This window comes from Magnolia sinica, chromosome 5 (assembly GCF_029962835.1).
Source record: "Magnolia sinica isolate HGM2019 chromosome 5, MsV1, whole genome shotgun sequence".
Classification (NCBI taxonomy): Eukaryota; Viridiplantae; Streptophyta; class Magnoliopsida; order Magnoliales; family Magnoliaceae; genus Magnolia; species Magnolia sinica.
Genome location: NC_080577.1, coordinates 49,269,950 through 49,281,445, shown reverse-complemented (window position 1 = coordinate 49,281,445; position 11,496 = coordinate 49,269,950). Strand labels below are relative to the sequence as shown.

General features: G+C 44.1%; 1 non-coding gene across 1 annotated transcript; it reads left to right on the top strand.

Annotated features, from left to right (window-relative positions):
- The first annotated feature begins 260 nt into the window (after window positions 1-260).
- Window positions 261-367, top strand: LOC131247498 (small nucleolar RNA R71). Its single transcript, XR_009171787.1, has one exon. It is a non-coding gene; the product is annotated as a small nucleolar RNA R71 (small nucleolar RNA).
- The last annotated feature ends 11,129 nt before the right edge of the window (window positions 368-11,496 follow it).

The window sequence follows — 11,496 nt, the reverse complement described above, 5'->3', positions numbered from 1 at the left end:
TTGTCAGGTTATCAAGCTTGGCGCTCAGCTCTGGTATGACTCCTATCTCATATATACCACCTCTCTTTTGTGGTTGGGGACTTCTGTCACCTCTATTTGAATAATCCCATTGCTGGGAATTTTCGCATAAGGTTTCAAAGAAGTTCCACGCTTCGACATCACTTTTGGTCATGAATGACCCTCCACTGGTGGCATCAACCATGCGACGGTTCTGTGGTGTCAGACCGTCATAGAAGTATTGAACTTGTTGCCACTTCTCAAAACCATGGTGAGGACATTTAAGAAGCAAGTCCTTCCATCTTTCCCAACATTCATGAAAGTGCTCGCCCTCTTTTTGTGTGAAGTTAGTAATTTCTCTATGGAGGGCATTGGTTTTGTGAACGGGGAAGAACTTGTTTAAGAATTTCTTAGACAGTTGGTCCCATGTAGTGATAGATCCAACTTCTAGAGAATTCAACCATGCTTTCGCCTTATCCTTCAACGAAAAAGGAAACAGGCGTAGGCGGATCGAATCGTCTGAGAAGTTTTGGAACTTAAAGGTGGAGCAAATGTTTAAGAATTCTTTCACATGATGATATGGGTCCTCCTTGTCCAATCCATAAAAGGATGGCAACAATTGTATGACTCCAGGTTTAAGTTCAAAGTGTGCTGTCGTAGTGGTTGGCAACACTATGCATGAAGGCGCATTAAATTGGACAGGAGCTGAATAATCTTTGAGAGCTTTAACTTCAGTCTCATTCGCCATTTCAACAGGATTATTTCTCAATCTTTCACGAATTGTTCTTTCAATCTCAGGATCAAACGGTGCTAGTTCTATATTCAGAGATCTACGTCCTAGCATAAACTATGTTATTGCAATGTAAGAAAGAAAACTAAACTAAGAAGCAACCTAAGAGAAATAAAACTAGACCTAGCAACTATGAGATTCTAAAACAAGAAAAAGCTATGTAAATGAAAATTGGAAAGAAGAACCCGGAAAAGGAGATGATGAATGTCTGTAGATTTGAGAGCTCCTCCTTTTGAAGACAATGTTATTTAGCAGCTTCCTTCCTTAATTCCTGTAAACAAAAACAAAATAAAAATAAATTAAATTAAAAAAAATAAAATAAACAAAAAAAAACAAAAAAAAAAAATAAAAAAAATAATAAAAAAAAAATCCTAAGCAACGGTTAATTTCTAAAAAAGAAAGTTTGTAATCTTAGAAATAAAAACTAAGTTAGTTTCTAAAAAGGAAAAAAATTTCTAAAACTAGAAAATAGAAAGTTACTTGAAAGAAGAATCAGAATCTAGAATTAGAAAATGGGAAATTTCTAAAAATAAAATAAAATAGCCTAGAAATAGAAACTTTCTAAAAAAAAATAAAACCTTAATTCTAAAAATAGAAATTAGAAAAAAATAGAAAATTTGGAAAGAGATTACCAAATTAGTAGTTTATGTCAGGTCCCTATAAAACAGGAAATAGGTTAGTTTCTAAAAAAATTTAACCTAAAGGTAGTAAAAAAACCTAAGACTATGAATTATGATAAGAGAGAATCTTAAATCCAATTAGACCGAAACAGTCCCCGGCAACGGCGCCAAAAACTTGATGTTTTATTTAAACCAACACGATTTAAATGATATTTAAACTCGCAAGTATACGAATCAGATGCAGATACGGTACGTATTACGAGATCGTTCCCACGAGGACTGGTCGTCACAATTCAAATCTATGACTCTCCTTAACTAATCCAACAGATAATGGAATGAACTACTAAGCACAATTTTAGAGAAACAAAACAATTAAGAACAGGGAAGAAAATTCAATCAGAAAGAGAGCATTAGGACTTTCGAATCCACCCCTAATTATCCTAACCCTTGTTTTGTCTGTTGATTCACCTTGATCTAGATTGATACCACTTAATTAGAGAAAGCACAATCTGTGTCCTTAATCGGGCATACAGACTGTCTAATTCCTTTAAGCAATGCCATGAATGACATATCCCATATCCTTGGTCGGGCACATGGAATGTATAGTTCATTAAAGCACCCTGTTTCTTCCTCTATAGGAAACCTGTTCTTGATCAGACACAAGCACCCATGATAAGCATCCAAACAACATCCATATATATACTTTGGTCAAGTTCATAGATGGAGAAGTATAGAATTTAAACCCGTAAAACCCACTTAAAGAAAGAAACAAATTAATTGAAATTCAAAGTAAATTAACCAATACAAGAGCTAATCAAATTAGGGGCTTCATCTCAGCCCTAGCTGAGAGATTAGTGACCCATAAAATCCATAAAAAAATATTAAATAAAATTCATAAAAAAAACGTCAAACCAAACAATCTCTCTCTCTCTCTTCTTTCTTCTCTTTCTTCTCTCTCTTGCTCCAGATCTGGAATCCCCTGGTTCTGAATGCCTCTTCCACGTCCAAAACTCCTCTTTTATAGCTGTTGGAGGGCTGGAATTGTAGCAGGACAGTGCGCAACGGCCGCGTGCGAACTTCTTTCTGCGGTAGAGTTCGGATGCAAAACAGCCTTGGTTTTCCTCGCTCGGTTTCCAAACAAATACCGTCCCTTAGGACGTTTTCGAATCGTCTATATGATGGACGGCTTGGATCTTTTATCTGAACTGTAGAGGTGGGCCACAACTGCTGTAAAAATCAGACAGCGTCCGGGCGCTAAAACAGGGTACGCGGAGTCCGTCCGCTGTGATGCTCGGTGGGCCCCACATAGGCATTTTTGGGAAAATCCATCCCGTACATTGGATTCAGGACAAGATTTCGATCAAAGATGGATGGTTTTGAAGGTCCATTAGCGCGGCCCACAGAAGAAATCTCAAAAAACTCAGTTTTGAATGTCCCGGGGTAGTCTAACTTTGGTCTCTGTACCGCACATGTGTGTACGCATGGGCAAGGAATATCAACATGGTTTTGAAGCTCTCGAAGCCCTCTACACGATGGACGGTTTAGATTAACCGTATAGGCTACCGGTGGGGCCCACAGCAGTCCGTAAAAACGGACTTCCGTCCGTTACGCGCGCTGGAAACGGAGATTTCCATTTTTGAAATAGGAAAGTCGGGTCAGCGGCGCTGACCGACTTTAGTCCATTCGGTGCTCAGGCATTGCACCTGTGCACTGTGTACACACGCTACAGATATGGGTCCACTGTGATGATTTCGAGAAATCCAATCCGTCCATCCTTTTTCTCATATTATTTCCACCATCAGGACCAAAATTGATGTATATCCAGATATCCAGCGGGCCCCACTTAATGAATTAAGGGGCTGATCTGGCCGTTAGACCACTTCCCGAGATCGTCAATGGCTGAAATTTAATATGTACGGTTAATTTATGGTCCCCATCACGTGTATGAAGTTTCGAGTTGATCGGATGGCGGAAAACATGTGATCTTGCATTCTGGACCCTTTTTCGAGCCCCTTTGCCTTGCTTTCCTCAATCCCAGGCGTGTAAAATCTTCACTATTGGTTTTCTAGAATCCATCCCGTGCTCTGGTAATTTTGGATCATAAAATCCATGCCTTTAACATCAATTTTCAATACACACTCCTGATTTCATCCTGTAATAAAAACACGAGTAAAACACTCCATTAAGCCTCATCATGTACGTCAATTTAGGCAATTACTGGGGTCTGATATGCAATATTTGACCCTGATCACTTTACCACGCTCAAATCCAAAGCTCCAGTGGTAGGCTGAGTAAAAGATACCTCCTTTCAACGCTGGGGTCTTGGCATTAATTCCCTGGTGTAGGTGGCTAGCAGTGAAGTGTGATCTAACGTGGGACCCATCCACACCGTCCATCCATTGGGGTGGGCCACACCATCATGTATGTGTGGTTTCCACCGTCCTTGGATGGTGGGACCCACCCCATGTGTGGGGCTCTCCTTGATGTATGTGACTTTCTTGGCCGTCGAGGGCCTGAACGTCAGCATTTCATATATATCATATATTTTATATTATATATATATATAAAAGATGGTGGGCCCTACATGGGACCCACCTCTCCCTTTAATGCATAAAGCTACATTGGCAGCAGCTATACTTTAAATATATTATATATTTTACAATTACATAAGGGTAGGCCCTACGTGGGACCCACCTCTGCCCTCTCTTTAATGCATTAAAGCTGTTGTGTAGCAATATATTATATATGTATATTATATTATATATATGATATGTGAGGGTGGGCCCTAAATGGGACCCACCACTATCTCTTAATGCTGTAGGGCTGGGCAACAAGCTGCACGTGGAGCAACTACATGGCTGCTCTCTGGACGTCAGCAGCTCGCAGGCCCCGCATTGATGTATGTGTCTTATCGACATCGTTCACTGTTTGAACGGTGGGGCCCACCATGATGCATGTGTTGTATCCATGTCGTCTAACCATTTGTGAGATCATTTTACGGCATGGGAAAATAATGGTGAGCCAAATCTAAAGTTCAAGTGGACCCCACCATTTAACTAGTGGACCGTGACATTCACCGTTCAAACTCCTAAGGGCCACGGTAGTTTCCAATTAAGTTGATAATTATTTTTATTTCATCTATCTCTATGATGACTTATGAATAGGTTGGATCTCAAATACATAAGGGTGGACCTGATTTGATATACATTTGGCCCATTTGAATCAGCCCATCGGCCCATTTGAATCAACCCATTCGATTGACCCATTTGATTCAGCCCATTTAATGTATATGAAGCCCAATCCAATGTATGTGAGGCCCATGAACGAGGCCCAATATAATGTATGTGTGTGGCCGTTGCATTGTTTATGAATTCCTTATGTGGGCCACACCTTGGGAGCAATGTTAGTTAGATGTCCACATTGAGGGCAATGGTGGTTAGATGTCCTCATTGTGACCTAGGATGTACACGAGTCGAGGTAGCTTGAAAAAACTCGGTCGACTTAGCTCGACTCAGTTCAGATTGACTCGGCTTGAAAGGCGAACTCAAGGTGAGTCAAGCTTTTTTACTAAAGCTCGAGTTGAGTTCAAGCCAAATTTGACCATGGTGTATTTCAACTCGACTCGACTCGAAGCTCAAGCTCGAGCTTGACTCGGCTTGAGTAATATATTTTAATAATATATATTAGTATATTATATTAATATTATATATATATAAGTTTTTAAAAAAAGAAGTTAAAAATTTAAAGTTTTTACTAAAAAAACCCTACCTGACCCTACCCGTCCTCATTCCCTCTTTTTCTTTCCCTTACCCTACCAAGGTAAACTCAACTCGACTCGAACCACTAGCTCAACTTGAACTCAACTCGAAAGTTTTGGCAAACAAGTCAAGCTTCAATGTTGAGTTCGAGGGCAAACTCGAACTCGAGTATAGCATGGATAAGTCAAGCTAAGCTTGGCCACCTCGACTCGACTCGGCTAGATGTGCAGCCCTAATTGTGACCTTTCCTTAGGCCTTGTTACGCCCATTCTCTTCGTGGGTTAACCCAAATGAGTGGGCCCCATTCACCGTAGATGGATGACTCCATGTTATAGGATTTGATATAACCATGGCCGAGTGCCTATCTTTATACTATGGATGATCGGTTGTTCATCTATGGACCCTGCCTTATTTGTATGCTGATGTCCGTGTCAATTATTGATGCTGACTACCGGTGCCGATTATCGAGGCCGACGCCGATTATCAACCCTATTTATTGGTGTCGATTATCGATGCTGACTATCAGTGTCGATTATCGAGGCCGACGTCGGTTATCGATACCGATTATAAGTATGTGACAACATAACATCATGATACATGCCCATGCGCATCATCTGTATGCTTGTGATGACATGAGTGACTGATCATAGCACATGCCATTAGGCAGATTGTTATGGGACTCCCTAATGAAGGGAGATGCCCACATGAGCGCACTGTACGCGTATAATTGTTGTATGACTAGATTGCGTGATTCATACATCTCACATTATGTGACACGTATACTATACGCCCTAGCGACATTAGGGTCATAGCCTCCATAGGCATATCATGGTTGAAAGGATTGGATACCAGAAATCTTGTTCTACATGGGGTGCTATAGATATCCTTGGGTGAAAGTCCCTAAACCCTTATGATACAAGGAGGTTGCTCCAACGTCTAGACCAAGTGGGTGCATGAGCTCCGAGTGTCGATTACCAGAAGGCCGTGCTTTCCACTATGTCGTGGTCGGTTGGAAGGGGGTGAGGCCTTACCCGCCCGAGAGGAGGGGGCAAAGCTAGGCTGAGTTTTACCAGCTCGAGGAATGGGTCCACTATCAACGAGCCAGACCCGATATTGGCAAGCAGATAGTGAGGTCTCTTTCACTTACCTTATTGCATGTAATGGGATGACAATCTGGTTTGAAGTGTACTAGACCCGAGTTATATTCCAGAGTTGATCTGTATTGATATGTGGACTTAGATGAAGATTTGTATGCTTGAGTTGCATCTTACATTGCATGGCCTTGGTATGGCTGACATCATTCATGCCTTGCATTGCATAGCCTTAGTACGGCTAATGGTATTCATGGATTCATCAGCATATTCCTCATTACTCTGATACTGCATAATTGTATTACTACCTTGCGCACACACTTTCACCACCCTCTAAGCTTTCAATAAGCTTATGCACGACCGTTGCTTGCAAGTGACGTTGAATTGCAGCAGCGCTAAGGCTAGAGTACGTGGTATATCATTTTGGAGCTTTTATCTATCATCATTGTATTTCCCTTTATGCGCACTGTACTTATAAATTTTTTATCATAGTGGAAATGTGATTGATTTTTTGGTTGTTGTTTGTGGGTTATGCCTTTGGTTATGTTTATTATGAATCAAACTGATGTTGAAAATTCTCCTCGTAGCATTCCAGGATCGAAACCTGGCAAATGGGCACCGGGAGCCGATAATGGGGTACTATGGAGGCTGTCGGTGCCGGATTCGATGATCAAGAATTTTGTGAGCCCGGTCTCCGAGTTTGGGGCACGATAGAAGTTGGTATCAGAGCATAACTTGGGAATAACTGAGAACAACATTACATGTCTGTTATGAGTTCAGAATGACTAAGTCCCGAAGTTCGGATAGCTTAGAGATTTTTTTGTTACCAACCCTTAACATGTGTACCTTTGAGAGTTTTCGAAGTTGATACGTGCCTTTGCCCTTTCGTGTAGGACATGATGCCCATGAGAGTGACCCGATCGACTCCCACACCACCACCAGAGACTCCCGTAGCACCACCTGGGACTCCCGCACTACCACCTATGGTCCCCGCTCCACCACTAGAGTTTCCTACTGCCCAGCCTGAGGATGTTGCTCCTCTACTAGAGACCGGTGTGAATCCGACCATACCTGTGAGTGCCTCCCATTACAGCAGATGTTGCAGGCTGTGACGGCCGCCCTTCAGGGGTAGGGCAGGCACCCCGTCGTTTCATCAGGCCAGGCAGAGTAGGAAAGCGCGAGCGCCCTTCTTCGAGAGTTTCGACGGCTCGATCCCTTGCGTTTCTAGGGCGAGCTAGAGCCGACCGTAACTGAGAGATGACACTCTGATGTGGAGAAGATATTTGATACGATAGGATATACGACCCAGCGGTGAGTTCGATTAACAGTATTTCTTCTCCATGGTGAGGCTGAGCATTGGTGGACATCAGTCTCCCGAGTAGCAGGCACCGATTATGAGTGGACTTGGGAGGATTTTGTGGATCAGTTTGATCGATCGTACTTTCCTGATCACATTCGGCAATAGCGAGCATTGGAGTTTGAGGCCCTAGTACAGGGTGATATGACGGTAGCTCAGTATGTGGCTCATTTTGTAGCACTGTCCAGATTTGCACCATATCTTGTAGATGATGAGGAGCAGAGAGCCTGCCGATTCAAGGATAGCTTGCGTTAAGTCTTCCAGGTAGTGTTATTGGGCATGAGCTCCTGACTTTTGAGGGGGTGGAACGAAAGGCCCAGACTTTTTAGGCTGAGTGGGCTGGTTCTCAGAGTGATCGCGGTCAGAGGAGGGACCGGAAGAGGCATGCTTCTTCCAGTGACTCCCCCAGCATCAACCACAATAGAGGCGCACAGGTAGCCCAGCCTTTCGAGTGCCAGCAGCACCTCTAGCACCACCTCAGAGGCAGTTCACCGGTACCTATTTTGAGTACGGTACGATGGGGGGCACCATATATAGGAGTGTCCCTGCCCCCAGAAGCAATAGCAGCAGAGAGGTCCACAACAGCCTCCACCACAGCCACAGCAGAGACCCCCACATCAGCAGCGATAGCAGCCCCCACCACTAAGGCCACCTCAGCAGAAGCATCAGCACCAGCCTCCGAGGCCATAGCAGCAGAGGCCGTAGTCTCGATCGCCTCAGCGACAGCAGTGGTAGCAGCATGCTCAAAGGGGACAAGCACCTCCCTAATAGGCTTAAGCTATGTTCTATACAGCTCAGCAAGATCCGCAGTCAGCTAGAGGAGTCATTGAGGGTATACTTCTCGTCTCTACATGCATCGCTTAGGTTTTATTTGATTCCGGTGCTTTACACTCATTTATGTCTGAGGGATTTTATCGTTTGATTGGTTTGCCGACAGAGTCTGCTCAAGAGGGGTTGACCGTATCGATCCCTTGGGGAAGACTACAGTATTAGGCCACTTCTGTTCGTCTTGTCCCGTATTAGCGGGAGAGATTTTCTTGCCTGCTAACTTGCACGTGTTGCCGATGACAGATTGTGACATTATCTTGTGTATGGATTGGCTTGCCGAGTACCACGCCATCTTGGATTGCTCTGCGAGGACAGTCACGTTCTATATACCAGGCTTGCCACAGTTTCAGTTCATTGCAGAACCCCGGGGAGAGCCATTGTCTTGCTTGATGTCCTTCGCCATTGAGGAGCCTGTTGCCGCTTGTATTGATCAATTGCCTGTGGTTTGCAATTTTTCTGATGTGTTCCAGGAGATTCTGGGATTACCGCCTTGTCAATACACTGAGTTTCAGATTGATCTCGTGCTCGATACCGTGCTATTTTGGAGGCCCCGTATCGTATGGCACCGTTAGAGTTACAGGAACTACAGAAGTAATTGGACAAGTTGTGCGAGTTGGGCTTTATCTGTTCGAGCAATTCACGGTGGGGAGCGTCGGTAGTCTTTGTAAAGAAGAAGGATAGCTCGTTGAGGCTCTGCATGGATTACCTTGAGCTCAACAAAGTCACGATCAAGAACAAGTATCCACTTCTGAGGATTGATGACTTATTTGATCAGCTGCAGGGTGCACAGTTCTTCTCAAAGATTGACCTGCATTCCAGCAATCATCAGATTCGGGTCTGAGAGGGGGATATCCCGAAGATGTCTTTCATGACGCGTTATGGTCATTTTGAGTTCCAGGTCATGTCCTTCGGACTGACCAATGCACCCGTGGTCTTCATGCAGTTGATGAACGAGATATTCCATCCGTATCTCGATCAATTTATTGTAGTCTTCATTGATGACATTCTCATCTATTGGAGGACCCGTGAGGAGAACGAGCAGCATTTGGAGATTACATTGCAGACCCTCCACGCCCACTAGCTATATGCAAAGCTGGAGAAGTGTGAGTTCTGCCAGGAGGAGGTGAAGTTCCTCGGTCACGTGGTGACGAGGGAGGGCGTCGTAGTGGACCCTTCGAAGGTTGAGGCAGTGCGTCAGTGGGGCTAGTCCACGAACACATCTGAGATTCGCAGTTTCCTTGGTTTGGCGGGCTTCTGTCGTATTGCAGTCCTGCTGACCAGGTTGACTCGGAAGAGCACAGAGTTTGTTTGGAGCGACGCCTGTGAGCGAGCATTTATTGAGTTGAAGGAACGTCTAACGTCCGCTCCTGTCCTCACTCTTCTCTTTGGGAGTGATAGATTTATTGTATTCACTGATGCCTCGCATATTGGTTTGAGTGATGTCCTAATGTAGCACGGGAGACCAGTGGCCTTCCCGTCTCGTCAACTCAAGGTCCATGAGCTGAACTACCCCACGTATGATTTGGAGCTAGCTGCGGTTCTCTTCGCATTGAATGTGTGAAGGCACTATCTCTATAGGGTTAGGTTCTAGCTCTTCTCAGACCATAAGAGCTTGAAGTATCTCTTCTCATGGTCTGAGTTAAACATGAGGCAGAGGCGCTGGATGGAGCTCCTGAAGGACTATGACTTCGATCTTCAGTATCACCTAGGTAAGGCGAATGTGGTGAAAGATGCCCTTAGCCATCAGCCACGCTATCTGGTGGCGAATATGATGGTCAGGGAGTGAAGGATGCTTGAGGATATCCTAGAGTATGATTTTGAGTTCGGCCTGCAGTCTTCTATCGTGCAGTTATCAAGCCTGTCGATTCAACCCTCTCTTGTAGCAAGGGTGATTGAGGCTCATCAGGCTGATGAGTCATTGCAGGTTATATGGCTGAGGCGACATCTGAGAGTCAGGCAGATTGGTATAGATGGTGGACTTCTCTTCAGAGGCCGATTATGTGTCCTTAATATTCCAGAGTATCCAAAATCGCTCTTAAGTGCTCCTCGTGTTCTTCCCGACTCGCCGAATATATCAAGATGTCATCAATAAAAACAATGACGAATCGGAACAAGAATGGCCGAAACACTCTGTTCATCAGATCCATGAACACGGCCGGTGCGTTCGTAAGACCGAACGATATCACAAGGAACTCATAGTGACCGAAGCCTGTCCTGAAGGCGGTCTTCAGCACGTCCCCATCCTTGACGCGCAACTGATGATACCCTGACTGTAGATCAACCTTTGAGAAGTACCGTGACCCCTTCAATTGATCAAACAGATCATCAATCCTGGGCAAAGGGTACTTATTCCTCACAGTTACCAAATTCAGCCTGCGATAATCAATACACAATCGCAAGGAACCATCTTTCTTCTTCACGAACAAAACAGTTGCTCCTCAAGGAGACATACTAGGCCGAATAAAACCCAAATCCAACAAACCATCTATCTGCTTCCTCAACTCCTCCATTTCACTCGGAGGCATACGATAGGTAGGTAATGAAATGGGCGCCGCACCAGGCATGAGATCAGTAGAAAAATCAATCTCACACTGAGGAGGTAATCCAAGAATCGACTCAAACACATCTTCAAACTCTCGAATTACCGGCGTGCTATCAAACGCCAATCCATCCACACAGCATTCACAGCACAACCTCCAAAGATAAACAACATGCATTCCATTAAACAAAATTGTCGCAATACAAGTAGTGAAGCATTACATGAATCACGACTAGAAAAGCATGTGAACTACAACATCTAACACTTCAAGCAACAACAAACAACTACAAATAACTCCAACTACAAAGCCAACAACGGCTACACATAGAAAGAAACAACAAACAAAGCAAAGGACGGCTACACCGACAACTACTCGTCGGAATCAGGAGATGGAGGCAGGGCACCCTTATCCTGCAAGCAACACAGGATAGACTTCAGAGTTCGAGTCACTTTCTTAAACTTATGCTTCACAAGGGCTCGAAGATCCACAATATCCTGGAGTAGAACAGCCTGCCC